Here is a 14,696-nt window from a genome sequence, read left to right as displayed (position 1 = left end):
AAATAGTGAAACAATAAACTGGTCGCTAGTCATTGTTAGGGGAACATAAAGGCCTGTCACAGTGATTTTTTTTTAGGATGATATATCTTTCCAAAAACTCATGGTAAACGATAATATCGATGTTGTCATAGCCTCTGAAATCATAAAAAACGGCCCACCTTCAAGCTGTGTAGTTGGTCCGCTGAAGGCGCTGGAGTGGCAGAGGCGCCCTTCACCTGTCAATCAAATACATTTGCTGTACTACTAGCTGAATAACGTGACCACTGAGGTTATGCTTCATAAACAGTTAACTTTCACCGTGTGTGTTAATTGTGACTAACACACACAACAACTCGGAGAGAGGCGCTGACGTTTTAAATTATGTCACCGTGGTGGAGCTAGCTGTTTAGCACTTTAGCTTTTTAGCTTGTTAGCTTGCGGGCTAGCGAACATAATAAGCAGTTAACTTTCTCGTTTTTATGTTATTTGGGGACTTACACAACAACTCGGAGAGAGGTGCTGATGTTTTAAACGATGTTGCAGCAGTGGAGTGAGCTGTTTAGCGCCTTAGCTTGCTAGGTCATTAGCAAAGGGCTAGTGAAGGTAATAAACAGTTAACTTTCCCTTAAGTGTCTCTGTTGTGTGCTATGCGCTGCACATGGAGCAAGGCTGTGGAGTACTGGAATCAGCCAACAGCACACCTGTCCGCCCACTAGCAGCTAATGACACAGTCGTCCATCTCTACGTCGGCTCACCACAACAAGGACAATTTATCGAATCCGGAAAAACTATCGTTTTAAACTATTTTATTTATCGAACAATAAGTCGATATAGTAATTATCGTGACAGGCCGAGGCACATGAAGACAAACAAGCAATCCCCACTTACAATTAGGAGTTTCAAATAAACCAAACATGCATGTTTTTGGAATTTGGGAACAAGCTGGAGTAGCTGAAGAAAACTCTCACAAGCACGGGGAGAAAATGCAAACCCCACCTAAGAGGACCTGAGCCGAGATTGGAACCCAGAACCCATCTGTCAGACGACTATTCCATCAACTAGCTGACGGCCGGCCCGTCAAAAGCTGAATTAGCCTTCTGGGTGTGACATCTATCAAACCTAAATGTCACGTAATGACCCTGGAAGCTATCGCAGAGGCATCATTTAAATGCGTGGCAGCCGGCTCCTGCTTGATTCATATCCACGCTGCGGCGGTGGAAGCATGAGAGGTGCTACACGATGTTCCAATTCGGCGTCGCAAAAGAGGTGAGACACAATATTACATACAATGTGGAGTCACAAAGAGCTGCTACAGGTACTATAATACATACAGGCATAATACACGTAGATTTGATGATGAAACACAGAAATTGACTAAGCTTCAGATAGTCGTTTTTTGGAGAGGATAAAAAATATATGCCTGTGAGTATTAATGTATTCTCTGTCTCCATGTGTCGGTACTGTTTATGTTCAAATATATTTTGTTTAAAAGTTCGGAACCATTGCTAATTTTGTGTGCCCATCTATGGTGTTTTCTATTGTGTGTTAATATTAAGCTAGCGGAGTTTCTTAAGGCAAAACGTTACATGGTTTGGTTAAATATCCATCCATCCATTTTCTGAGCCGCTTCTCCTCACTAGGGTCGCGGGCGTGCTGGAGCCTATCCCAGCTATCATCGGGCAGGAGGCGGGGTACACCCTGAACTGGTTGCCAGCCAATCGCAGGGCACATACAAACAAACAACCATTTGCACTCACATTCACACCTACGGGCAATTTAGAGCTTTCAAATAACGTGAATGTTTTACGGATGTGGGAGGAAACCGGAGTGCCCGGAGAAAACCCATGCAGGCACGGGGAGAACATGCAAACTCCACACAGGCGGGGCAGAGGATTGAAGCCCGCTCCTCAGAACTGTGAGGCTGACGCTCTAACCAGTCGTCCACCGTGCCGCCTTGGTTAAATATAAAACTGGTAATTTCCTTTGTTTTGTGTTTGCTTTTCGAGTAAACTTCAACTGCGAGGGGCAGTTTGAACCCACTTTTTGGAAGAATTGTTCACACATTCACCAAACTACTGCTTGTTGTGAATTTCACTGCCACCACCTACTTGTTCCAAAATGTTTTGCTCGCAAATTAAGACCAAAAAACAATTGTAAACATCTCAAAACAAATCTTAAATAAGATCACTCGTAAGTTGAGGTACCACTGTATAAGAAAATTAAGTTTGATACTTAGTCACAAAGGGCCGCACAGTGTACGACTGATTGGCACGTCTGCCTCACAGTTCTCAGGACTGGGATTCAAATCCCGGCCCCACCTGTGTGTTTGCATGTTCTCCCCGTGCCTGCGTGGGGTTTCTCCAGGTACTCCGGTTTCCTCCCACTTCCCAAAAACATCCCTGGTAGGTCGATTGAAGACTCTAAATTGCCCGTAATTGTGGATGTGAGTGCAAATGGTTGTTTGTTTCTATGTGCCCTGCGATTGGCTGGCGACCAGATCAGGGTGTACCCCGCCTCTCGTCCGAAGATAGCTGGGATAGGCTCCAGCACGCCCGCAAACCTAGTGTGGATAAGCGGTAAAGAAAAAGGATGGATGGACTTGGTCACAGAGCAAATTAAACTTGTAAGTCAAGTTACTACTGTGGTTACCAGAAAAGCTAACTCTTAGCATAGCTTCTTATTCTTCTTCTACAATTACTTTTTCTTCTTCTTTGTATGACGCCCTGTGGCACCATGCTGCCTCTCACAGGTCAGTCTTGGTACAACGACAGATATCCGCCTCAAGTGAGGATACTCATGATTATTAGTGGAGATATCGTTGTGTGTGTGGTGTGCTCTGGTGGTCATCTTAAGTGCACATGGCATTTTTTTCATCTTGTTGTGTGTGGGATACTCGATTAAGATATTAAAAAGTGTGCAACTTACTTTAGTGTAATAAGAAGTAAACAATAGCAGAAGACGGCAGTGACTCAGTGCCATCAAAACTCTGGATTTCTAAGAGGAGAGAGAAAGTGCCTGAGTTGGTTGTAGTTCTTGTCATAATTGCTCTCCCCAATACAAACACTGACCCACTTCTGCACCCTTTGGTCCAATTAGGATCACGGCCAGCTGACAACATTCGGAGCTCTCAGAGCCCTCCCCGTCTCAGCTGTGGACGAGACACAAATGTCTCACACCTTTATTTACCTGAGATATGATGACAAACACACACACACACACAATTCTCTGCTCCACTTCATCAATTATTTAAGAGTCTGATCTCCCTAAAAGACATCGCAGGCGAACATCCCACTGGCCTTTCCTCCCCGCTCAGTGAACGTCTGCGTATGAATGGCGCTGAATGTAGAGGGGCGGGGGGTGTGGCTGTTCACTGCGAACCCTTTATGTGTGTGTGTAGAGAGAGACGGAAGCAGCAGTGATCTTCAGGCGCTCTTCATTAAAGCAGAAGAAACAGCAAAATATGAAAAAACACCGACACCCCACCAAAAAGAAAAAAAAAAAACCTGAAAAGCATACAGCACTACAGGAAGCCTCCAAGGTAATTAGTTTAATGTTATAATTATGGCTCAGATGCAAATTGATGCACACACGGATGTTAAAACCCTAAATATTTTTATTTTTTAAAACTTACTTTTAAACTTACAGGACAACTTGAGCAATTCATTTCTATGAAGTCCCACTTTTTAGGTGTTGTGCGATTTGCGCTTCATGTGGAGACAAAACAAGACTGGAGGTTACTTAACCTACTCTTGTAAAATGAGCAGAGTGCTCCTCTTAACTTGATATTACGATAAAAAGATGCAAAAAGAGGTTACCTTGTGACTACTGTATATTTTAGTTCACAGTTCGCGCCACAACTATACTGCGCCTACATACCAACATTCACCGTACGAACATTTCAGACATACAACCACTTCTGTGTTTGTCAAAATATATTTTTTTTATACTCGGGGTAGTCTGAATTTAGAGTTGTGCGCCTTCAGTGTAGTACCACCACACAACCAGAACACGCCAGGCAGCAATGAGCTCTACTGGAAGAGATGCGGCATAAGTAAGAGCAAAGAAGAAGAGGACACTTCAGTGTGCCACCTTTTGCCGTTTTAATATTTGTTGTTCCAACAGAGCAGAGCGAATATATGAATTTTAGTATTATTGTAAGCTCTCTTGGAATGTGTTGCTGTGCCGTGTGTGTTAAAGTTGCATTTGTTTGAAGGTTTATAATTACTAGTAATATCTATGCTAATTTTCGTTAGCCCATCTATGGTGTTTCACATTATATGTTAGTATTAAGCTAGTTAACTTTCATTAGGCAAAATGTTTATACAATATTTAATTCCTTTTTGTTTTTTGTGTGTCAGTGTTTTGGTAAAATTCAACTAGAATTGACAAATAAACAGTTTGCCTCTTATTTGGAGAACTGTGTGTGAGAGAGAACAGGCGCTCAAGAATACTTTTAAAAAAAGTGTATTTTCATAATTTTAAGTGTGCTTAAAGCATGTGAGAGGACTAAAACTATTCAAAATCATCTTTTTTTTTTTTTTAATCCAGTCTCTCTATATCATGGATTTTCCACTTTAACTGACCGGTCTGGAACGTAGCTTGTGCCATGACCAAGTGCAAAATCAAAGGCAAGAAGTATTGTTTTCCCCATGGGTTAGTTAGCAGGACAATGTAAAAACTACACCACTGAGGTCCATGACATAGTTGGAGTCCTTCGAAAAATTGGATAAATGATGGAGGGACTTACAGGATTTTCTACTGAACTCGCTCTTTTTAAATGGTACGGTCTTGGAAATGTGTTTTGGTCAGCACTTCTGCCTCACAGTCTCCAGATTCGGGTTCAAATTTCAGTTGAGGAAACATGTTAGGGTTAGGTCAACTGAAGACTAAATTGATGGATGTGAACGTTGAGCGTGAATGGCTGTTTGAAATTGACTGGTCACCAGTCCAGCATGTAGCCTGCTTCTCTGCCAAAGTCAGCCAGGATTGACTCCAGCTCACCCGCCACGCTAATGAGGACACACGCTATAGAAAACGGATGACGGATGGATCGGTAGTACGGTCTCATTCATCACAATCCTGCCCACGATTTCAACTTCAGGTTACTTTGGGGAGCTGCTTGTCGCAAGGAAGAATTCCTTGTTATCACATTTTGGTGAGGGCCTGTATAAAGATGACGTGTAATTTTACTATATAGCCATTCACCCCCTCCCCCAACATTGGTATAGTCCCAATATACAGTTGACTCGCCATCAAACACACGTTGAAGTCAAACCCGACTTCACCTTACCTGGCAGTCAGCCAAGGGAACAGTATCCAAAAAGTGTGGCAAAACATAACAATCAAACAGGGCTTACTATGACTCAGTGAAGGAATGCTGGAACGGGATGACAATGTACAACGAAATGGTGACGAAACAGAATCAGGCACAAGGTTAAGTATGAGGTCATCGGGGATAACAAGGCGCAGGTGAGGAAGGAACTATCGACTCTTTCTGCTTCAGTACACGTCATAAAAGTACGACGCTCGAAATGGTTCGCCGAGTCGACTAATCGCACGCCTTGCTTGTGTTTTTCTACGATTTCCCATCTTTAATTCAGCAGCCTTCATCTGCTTCATCTTCTCAGAATTCTCTTTCTTAGGACCCGCTGTTAGAAAAAAGAAATTTAGCAAAATAGCTGCCCCAAAAAAACTGAAAATGGGACCTCAAAACACACATGAACTGATGGTGACCGGATTTTGTGACTAAAAACCATCCATCCATCCAAGCTCTCACAGTTGGTGCTGTGTGCAGTAGGTAAAGGCTTTGTCATAAAAGAAAAAAAACAATAAAGGTTTTCCATTCTCACTAACACAAAGTACAATGCGTTCTGGTAGAAAAACGTCTCAAAAGCCAAACCAAAACCGTCATCACGAGACTAGCAAACCTTACAAATTTTAAACCGGCAACATCATGGAAAAGTTAAGCTTAAGTGTACTGTACATCTCAACGGGTAGGAGTGGAAGAGGGTTTTTAAATCACTGTAATGACTAACAGAACCCTGAAGATGGCACCGTTGCATTTCTTTGGATTTGAGATCAACACGGCTTTTGAGTAGAAGATGAAGATTAGGGGGTGAATATCGGCTCGTCACGTCAATTATGATGGAGAGAAATGGCAACACGTTAAAAGTTGGACAACTTTAGGCACCTGACACTCGAACGGAGTATGTGTGCGCCCGCATTTTTTTTCTTTTTTTTTCTTCCAAATTTACCATCAAAAGCCCTTTCTCAGTCTTGTTTTTGTTCTTTTATGGGGTGAGGTGTCACTGAAGCAAAAAATATTAGCATAAAGGTCACTGTTGTGTTGCTTTTCACAAAAAGCTCATTTCCTCTGCATATTTGTCAGAAACCGGTGATTTTGGTGAAATCAACCCATGTCCTATTGAAAGAAAAGAGTCTGCACTTTCTTTTTGCAGGTTCCATGATTGTATTTTCCTCACAGAACACACAATCTGTGGCTCCTGAAAGATCAGTAAAAAATGCTCTAAAACGGCTGCCAGTGAATTAGTTAACTAGTCCACACCTGTGTTTTGCTTTTTCTTTGGCTCATTTGTGACATCGCCGCAGAAATGCAGTGTGTGTAAAAATCACAGCATAGAGACACTTAATACTGTATGTCACACACTTAAACTATAACAATACTATTACTTTCCCGTTGCTGAGGCATATTACATACAGTCAGAAGAGAGGTGGGAGCTACAAGGCTGCGCACGCACACACATCATCATCATCATCATCATCATCAAGGTGCTCCAACAGGAGCTCATGTAAGCATATTCACCAGTGCAGAATTGCTGAAACACAAGGCCATGTTGAACACTCACCCCCTCTCACATAAATACACACTGCCTTTGAGCACACAAAATCCATCTATGCAGAACACACACACATAAACCCATACACAAGTGTATCGTCAAGGTTCAACACACGCGTCAAATGCCCGCACCCACTCCCACACCTTGTTTGACCCGCTCTTACTTAGATGATCAAAGAAACACATACACACAAACAAATATATAAAAGTAAATGTCGTTTTTAACTTATTGTCACAGTAAAAAAAATACCAATGTGCTTGCTGAAAATTGTGGTTTTTTTCCTATATGTTTGTGGAGATTCTCAGTCATCTGGGTCACGGTAATCCGCAAAGGTTGAATCGAGGCAACTGGACTTCTTGTTTTTCGAAAACATAAAAAAATTGACTTTGGCGGTTAAGCTATTAGGCTTATAATGATAATGATATGACAATACTGTACACTGGACAAAACATTGGGTACACTTGCGCAACCCCAAAGACTCCACCAAAACAAAGACAATAATGCTTAATTGTCAGAAGTATTATTACTTTAGCGATATGTTTTCGTACGCAAAAACAGAATTTTAAAAATAGAGAACCCTCACATTCTACCTTCTGTTATCCTTTGAAAAACACACATATTGGCTGTTTTTGTCCATATTTTTATGAAATCTGGCGGCATCTTGAACTGAGGAGAGGGGCTTCATGTAGTCAGGCCATCGCATTGGCTAATATAAAAAGTGCTATGGGACATCTTGTGACATTTACTGGCAATTTTCTGTGGTCGTCAATTACTTGCGGATTTTTGCATGAAGAAAGGAACTCATCAATTTCCATCCATAGGTTGTGGGTAAATTGGAGCCTATCCCAGCTGACTTGAGGCAGGAGGCGGGGTATACCCTGGATTGGTCGCCAGCCAATCGCAGGGCACATATAGAAAAACAACCATTCACTCTCACATTCACATCTAAAGACAATTACGAGTCGTCACCAATTCAATTTGTATATTAATGAGAAATCCAGCCATCTCAAATGCCCGGCGGAAAAGGCCAACTCGACCAGCTTATAGAAGAACATTCTGGGCATTTCCAACTCAAATTATCCTACAAACCCAATAAAAGGAAATCAAATATTATGGAAAATGAAAAATATAAACAGGTAGAAGGGGACCATTAAGGGATTTGTTCTTTTCATTTAGACAGAAAACCGACCCCAGTGTGATACATTTTGAATAAATATCGCAATTTCGGTTCCCATAATTGTATCATTATAGGTATAGATATTACAAGCATTTTTATTCCCCACCAAATCCCATTTAAACATAAATCGCGCAGTAGTTTTACATTATATTTAAGTATTTGGTTGTCACTATTTTCTATGACTTCAAATTTCAAATTCAAATTTGCTGTTAAAAATGTATATAGAATAACAATAAAAAGCAGGTACGTTTCGAACTGTTTCGAGGTGCCGTTTTTGTATTTGTAAAGGCAGAATTTTTTTTCCAGATGTGCAGATGCACCTAATGTTGCAGTCAGTCCCAAATACGAACAATATCAATGCGCATTCATTTAGAAAGTAAGGAGAAAGCAAGGTCACACTTCTACAATAACACGCAGCTCTCTATGTTCCTTTGATTTAAAGTGTGTCACATTCTAACAGACGACAAAGTTAAGCCTATTGGAAGGGCGGCGTGACATAATTCATGCAGATTTGATGCAACTGCTTGCTACTTCTGCACCTTTACTTGCCAGAAAAAAAAAACTATTTGTTGCTGTCAGTGCACTTTTAATAGGATTTTGATGCAAGACACCACGTTTATCAGACGGCTCCACCTGTATGCACATGACGGTGGCGTACGTTGCGTTTCCATGCAAAGTTCCAACACCCGACTGCATCATTTCAGCTTGTCTGTCATGCATCTGCTGCAGGGAACCATCGGAACAACGTCTTCTCGCGACCAGTAGAAGCAAAACAAATCAAAGTTCCACACCAATTGCGGACAATTTCTTTCCTCTTTTATCCAGCAAAGAAAGAGAATGAAGGAATGGTTGTTTCCCCCCTACTCACCTTTATGTTGTCTTGTAGTGAATCCCTTCTCTGCTGGAAGTTTGACTGGGTCTACTTGCGATCCCCGGAGGAGTCACGCTGAGAGAGAGGATGCTGCCGCTGTGTGTGAGTGAGTGCGTGTGTGTTCCCTGAGAGACAGAGTGAGGGAGGAAGAATGTGTGGTTGTATATGAGAGAGGGCGAGAGAGAGAGAAAGAGAGAGAGAGTGAGAAAAAGAGAGAGGGAAGGAGGGAAAAAACAGACGTGGTGAGCTGAAGCCCACTGCCAAAGGATGCTTCAGTCTCCTAGCAACAACAATTGATCTTTGCACAGAGACATTTTTATTGGATAAAAAGAAAACTTAGCCATTCCACCGCCATCCTTCTTTGCACATGTTTACCACTCGGCTCAACAGCCAGCCAGTAGACAGAGACGATGAGGAGTAAAGAGATGCAGAATTCATCTTCAACCATCTGTCCACTTGCGAGTCCACTAAAAAAGCACACAACAACAACAAAATTTAAAAAGATGCAAGCAGCCATGCAGCGAATCCTCAGAATGATCAAACTTTGACACCAGGCTCTGCCCGTGTTACATGGTGCAGGATAAAAAGCTTGGCAATGTCACGTCCCAAGTTTCTAGTACACCTGCTTCTGATTGGCTAATTCCCTAGTAGCAGTTGGTCATTGTACAAACTCTCAAATTTGGCCAAAATGGTTGCTTCACACCAAAATGGCAGACTTCCTGTTTAATTTTGGGCATGGGTCCTTGAGACGTTTTCATGCGTCCTGTTATGATAGACATGTCCACCCAATTTCGTGTCGATTGGAGAAACTGGTGGCTTCGACAGCATGCTACGCCCACATTAGATGGCATAGGCGAAAATGTTTTGGTAATTAAGCGTCGCCAACATGCCTACATACCTGGTTCTAAATGAGATTCACTTGGTTGAATTCCATTGTCAATGCTATAGAATTCTCCCAAAATGGCTGCTTCACACCAACACAGCCAGGTTCCTGTTTAATTTGGAGCATGGGTCCTTGAGACTTTTTCATGTGTCATGTCATGCTAGACATGTCCACCAAGTTTTGCGTCAATCTGTGAAACTGGTGGTGGGGGCTATTTTTTGTATTTTTTTATTTATAAAACTCTTCAAAATGGTCAAACTTAAACGGTATTCTTTGTCCAAATTAGATGGGATATGCAAAAGATCAGGCATTTGTGTCGGATACTTCTGACTGGGTCAGTTCACTAGTAGCAGTTTGTAAAAACATGGAATTTGCCAAAAAAGGTTGCTTCAAACCAAAATGGCCAACTTCCTGCTGAATTTTGGGCATGTGTCCTCGAGACTTTCCCGAGTGTCCTGTCATCATTGACATGTCCAATTGTAATTTCGTCTCGATCGGTAACACTGGTGATGGTGGCTTTTTTTTTCTTTCTAACCTTCCAGGGGGCGCTGCCAAGTGAGTTGTGTTGGACACTGCATTAAAAAAAATAAATCCATCAGTTTTCAGGCATGTTACATCCCCTAAACAGAGCCTTTCTTAAGGTGCCAGCTAACAGGTGATTCTGCATTCAAACCCATTGTCTCTCCAGATGACCATCCAAAGCTAACGTGTAAACGAGTCCAAAGCCTGAGGTGAGGAGGAAAAATCTGTGAGGGCCAACTTGTTTGTATGACGACGCGCGCTCATTAGAATGCAAGTATGCACGTCTGCAGTGCCTATTGAACAGAAAATCCTCTTCATGCATGATTGAGTCACAGAGCCTCCTCACTCTGTTTGACACACACACGGTCTGTGGAGAGGCCTGATTTTCTGTATTGCAATGTAAGTGGAGTGCATAGACATACACTGTGCGAGCGCTCTCTGATTGCAGCTAACGGCTGTAGATGTGCTACTGTTTTTCTCATAAACGAGCGTGATTACAAGTACTAAGAGGGTGGACAATTTGGGGGTAAATTGAGTGACAAGCTTGGTTAGCCAACAAATTAAGATCCAGCCTCCCAAAAAACTTTTTTTTTAAAAAGTGGTTTTTACTAAGAAAAATGGCACTCAATGATATTGCACTTCATAAAAACCTATAGTAAGGACATAATTACTTAGAATGTTAAGAGTTAAAACGTTTTTGCCTGATTTTCTGGTTCAATTCAATGACCATTGCGCTGCTTCTTCTGGTGTGCGTGCCTTCGCCACCTGGGGGCAGTTTAATACAGACATGGATATACAGTACACGGAGACGTTACGGTCCTGGAGGTGGGGCTCGAAGGCTAGCGCCTGGTGGCCGGGCCTGCACCGTTGGGGTGGGTCACCACCTGTGGGAGGGGCCATAGGGGTCGGGCTCTCTTCCATACACAGGTACCAGTCCTCTCGAGAGGGGTTGGACTCTTTTCTGTTATTCTGTTTCTTGAACACCATGTTCAAGCATAAGGGTGTCCACACGTGCACTTGGCACCAGGACACCCTAGGCCGCACTTTGATGATTGACTTTGTGGTCGTGTCATGGGACTTGCGGCCACATGTCTTGGACACTCGGGTGAAGAGAGGGGCAGAGCTGTCAACTGATCACCACCTGGTGGTGAGTTGGCTCCGATGGTGGGGGAAGATGCCGGTGCAACCTGGCAGGCCCAAACATATTGTGAGGGTCTGCTGGGAACGGCTGGCAGAATCCCCTGTCAGAAGGAGTTTCAACTGCCACCTCCGGCAGAACTTAACCCACGTCTCCCAGGATGCGGGGGACATTGAGTCCGAGTGGACCATGTTCCGCCCCTCTATTGCCGAGGCGGCCGACCTGAGCTGTGGCTGTAAGGTAGGCGGGGCCTGTCGTGGCAGCAATCCCCGAACCCGTTGGTGGACACCAACGGTGAGGGATGCCGTCAAACTGAAGAAGGAGTCCTATCGGGCCAGGACACGTTGGAGAGACTACGTCTCTCAGCTGGCCTGGGAACGCCTCGGGCTCACCCCTGGAAGAGCTGGATGAAGTGGCTGGGGAGAGGGAAGTCTGGCCGTCCCTGCTAAAGCTACTGCCCCCGCGACTCGACCTCGGATAAGCGGTAGAAAATGGATGGATGGAGACGGTCACAAGATACTCGTCTGTAAGCTGTACAAATATTAGTCGTCAGAGGATAAAGAATATTTGCCTGTGACTGTGAGTGCTGTTGTATTATCTGTCTACTTGTGTTGCAACAGCGATGCTATTCAGTAGCCAGTCTATGGGGTTTTGCATTGTGTGTCAGCATTAGCACACTTTTGTAAGACAAAGTCAATTTGGCTTGGTTAAATACACAAAGTGAAATTCTCTGTATTTAGTTTAGTTTTTATGTTTGTTATGTTTATGTTTAGTTTGACGGTCAAATCCAACCGAGAATAAACAACTCGAAGCCTCTTTTTTTGAAGAATTGTTCACTATTTGCCAAACTGCTGCTTGTTGTGGAGTTGACTTGAGTTAACTGCCGCAATACTGCGCTCGCATCTCAAATATCTGCTTGCATGTCAAAGCAAAGAATTGTAACTCAAGGCAGCACTGTATCTGCCAAAATGCCAAAATCTGAGAAAAAAAACAAGATTTCTGTGAAAAGAAGTAGACGGAAAAAAGTAATCACATCCACATATTTATCACCCAGGTATAAATCCCTCAGATTTTACTGCAGCCATAAAACTTCAAAACCACTTTTGCACAAAATTACAAAAAAAGTAGTTGTCCCACTCTAGTCCTCAGTGGCTCAAAAAAGTCATTAATAAGTATGCCTCCTTGGACAGTATGGATTTGTGATGCGATAGATGATATTTTGTCTCCGCCCCTGATGTGCTGCCACGCTGCAGGGTAAAACTGCATGTGATCAGGCAGTGATTGATCACTTAAGTGACCAAAGGAGGACTAAGAGCATCTACTTCACACCCCTGTGACTCGCATGTGTGCAGCTATGAGGTGGGAACTGCGCACCCACTCACACATACACGCACGCACTTTCGCACAGTGTCGGTCACAGCTTTCCCCCGACCGCATCCCAGAGCGAGTGAGCGAGATGCTGGCCACTCTAATAAGGGCCTCATTGTCTGCGCAGCATGCATATATGCAGCGAGCCCCAGAAAGCAAAGCTTTGTCCAATAAGGGTCCTTCAGCGAGGGGGGCTTTGTGCCCAATACAGACGGACGGGCAAATTTTTTTTTTAAATAAATAAAAGATGGAAATAAAAGAGAGGAAAGAAAGACATTAATGCAGGAAGCTATACTGATGATAGTCAATCAAAATGGACCATTGGAAGACCACATGGCACCGTGTGTGTGTGTGTGTGTGTGTTTAGGAATGCTGTGCTTCGTCTCATCGCCGGTTCATGTAGCAGCAAGTAAGTCCACCGGGGCCGCGTGCGCTTCCTTCTCCGATTCCCCACAGATGGTTTGCGTCCGTGCGCTAATAGCATTAGCCGTGCTTCATTTCACACGTGCCTCGCTCCCCGTCTCCAGCCCCCGAGATAGATGGAGTGATACGCGCACACGCACGCACACACACACACACACACACACACACACACACACGTACACACGATTCGCAAGTGTGCCGACTGCTGGCTCGACACTTGTGCGCGTAAGCTCCCATTGACTTTTGCTCTCGTAGCCACTTGTGATGTGGCCGAGTTCTCCCAATATTTATTAAAGCAATTGTTAGTGAACCGGGCAATTGTGAGAAAATTACAGTCGGCGACTTGCACTCGCACACCTGGCGACTGACCCTCACACAGAAAACCAACTTGATGCAATGGAAAAACTGCGACACCTGGTGTTCTTATTGGGAAACAACACTGTGAGGCTCCAGATAGACAGTACAATACTGCATCCATCCATCCATTTTCTGAGCCACTTCTCCTCACTAGGGTCGCGGGCGTCCTGGAGCCTATCCCAGCTGTCATCGGGCAGGAGGCGGGGTACACCCTGAACTGGTTGCCAGCCAATCGCAGGGCACATACAAACAAACAACCATTCGCACTCACAGTCACACAGTCCAATTAATGCATGTTTTTGGGATGTGGGAGGAAACCGGAGTGCCCGGAGAAAACCCACGCAGGCACGGGGGGAACATGCAAACTCCACACAGGCGGGGCCAGGGATTGAACCCGGGTCCTCAGAACTGTGAGGCTGACGCTCTAACCAGTCGGCCACCGTGCCGCCCAATACTGCATTATTATTATTTTTAATTGAACCACAAATAACGTGGCGCGATTGTCAAGGAACAAGTGGATTAACATGGACAACATAGCTATATTATAATAATACAAAGAGAGTAAATGCACGAGAAATTAATGAGTGAGTGTGGCTATTTGAAAGGCTGTTGCCAATGACCGCCCCATTCACTGATTGCACTTTTTGGCAACAGAGACTCTCCATGCTTCGCTTGTTAGCTACAGGTACATTTGAAATTATAAATGTAATTAAGTACAGTGGCGCCTTGCGATTTTTGAGATGTGAGCTGTCCTTCGACCAATTTTTAGCTTTAACACGCGGGTGCAAACTTGAGATATGAGCACTGTATGGTGGCAGCAAATTCAATTCACTGCACAACAAGCAGTGGTTCGGCATATAATTAAATCTAAAAAAAAGAGAGGCTTGAACCTCTTTATTGTCACTCTCAGCTGAAGGTCACTGTCAAACTTAACATAAAACAAGGAGAATTACACATAACCAGATAGTTTAGCTTTAAAGTCTACTACCTCGATGCTAAAACATAATAGGAAACACCATTGACGGGCTAATGAATAGCATTTATGCGGTGGTATTCTAACGCTCTAAGCAACAGATATTCAATACCAACGGCTCATCAACACATGCAGACAGACTATATAA

At 43.5% G+C, this 14,696-nt stretch overlaps 1 protein-coding gene across 3 annotated transcripts in view; it reads right to left on the bottom strand.

Moving 5' to 3' along the window:
* The window catches only part of grm3 (glutamate receptor, metabotropic 3), a 55,819-nt gene extending 46,394 nt beyond the window's left edge, over positions 1-9,425 (bottom strand). For 2 of the 3 annotated variants that reach the window (XM_061773779.1, XM_061773780.1), the window contains exons 1-2: positions 8,882-9,425; positions 159-215 (exon numbers count right to left, since the gene is read on the bottom strand). The gene's annotated coding sequence lies outside the window, so the exon portion shown is untranslated. The remainder of the gene's footprint in view (positions 1-158; positions 216-8,881) is intronic. The other variant, XM_061773778.1, reaches the window with a different exon arrangement.
* Between the last annotated feature and the right edge of the window lie 5,271 nt (positions 9,426-14,696).

Source organism: Phyllopteryx taeniolatus, chromosome 5 (genome assembly GCF_024500385.1).
Source record: "Phyllopteryx taeniolatus isolate TA_2022b chromosome 5, UOR_Ptae_1.2, whole genome shotgun sequence".
Classification (NCBI taxonomy): Eukaryota; Metazoa; Chordata; class Actinopteri; order Syngnathiformes; family Syngnathidae; genus Phyllopteryx; species Phyllopteryx taeniolatus.
The sequence above is the reverse complement of the archived record's forward strand: the minus strand, read 5'-3'. Positions and strand labels throughout refer to the sequence as shown.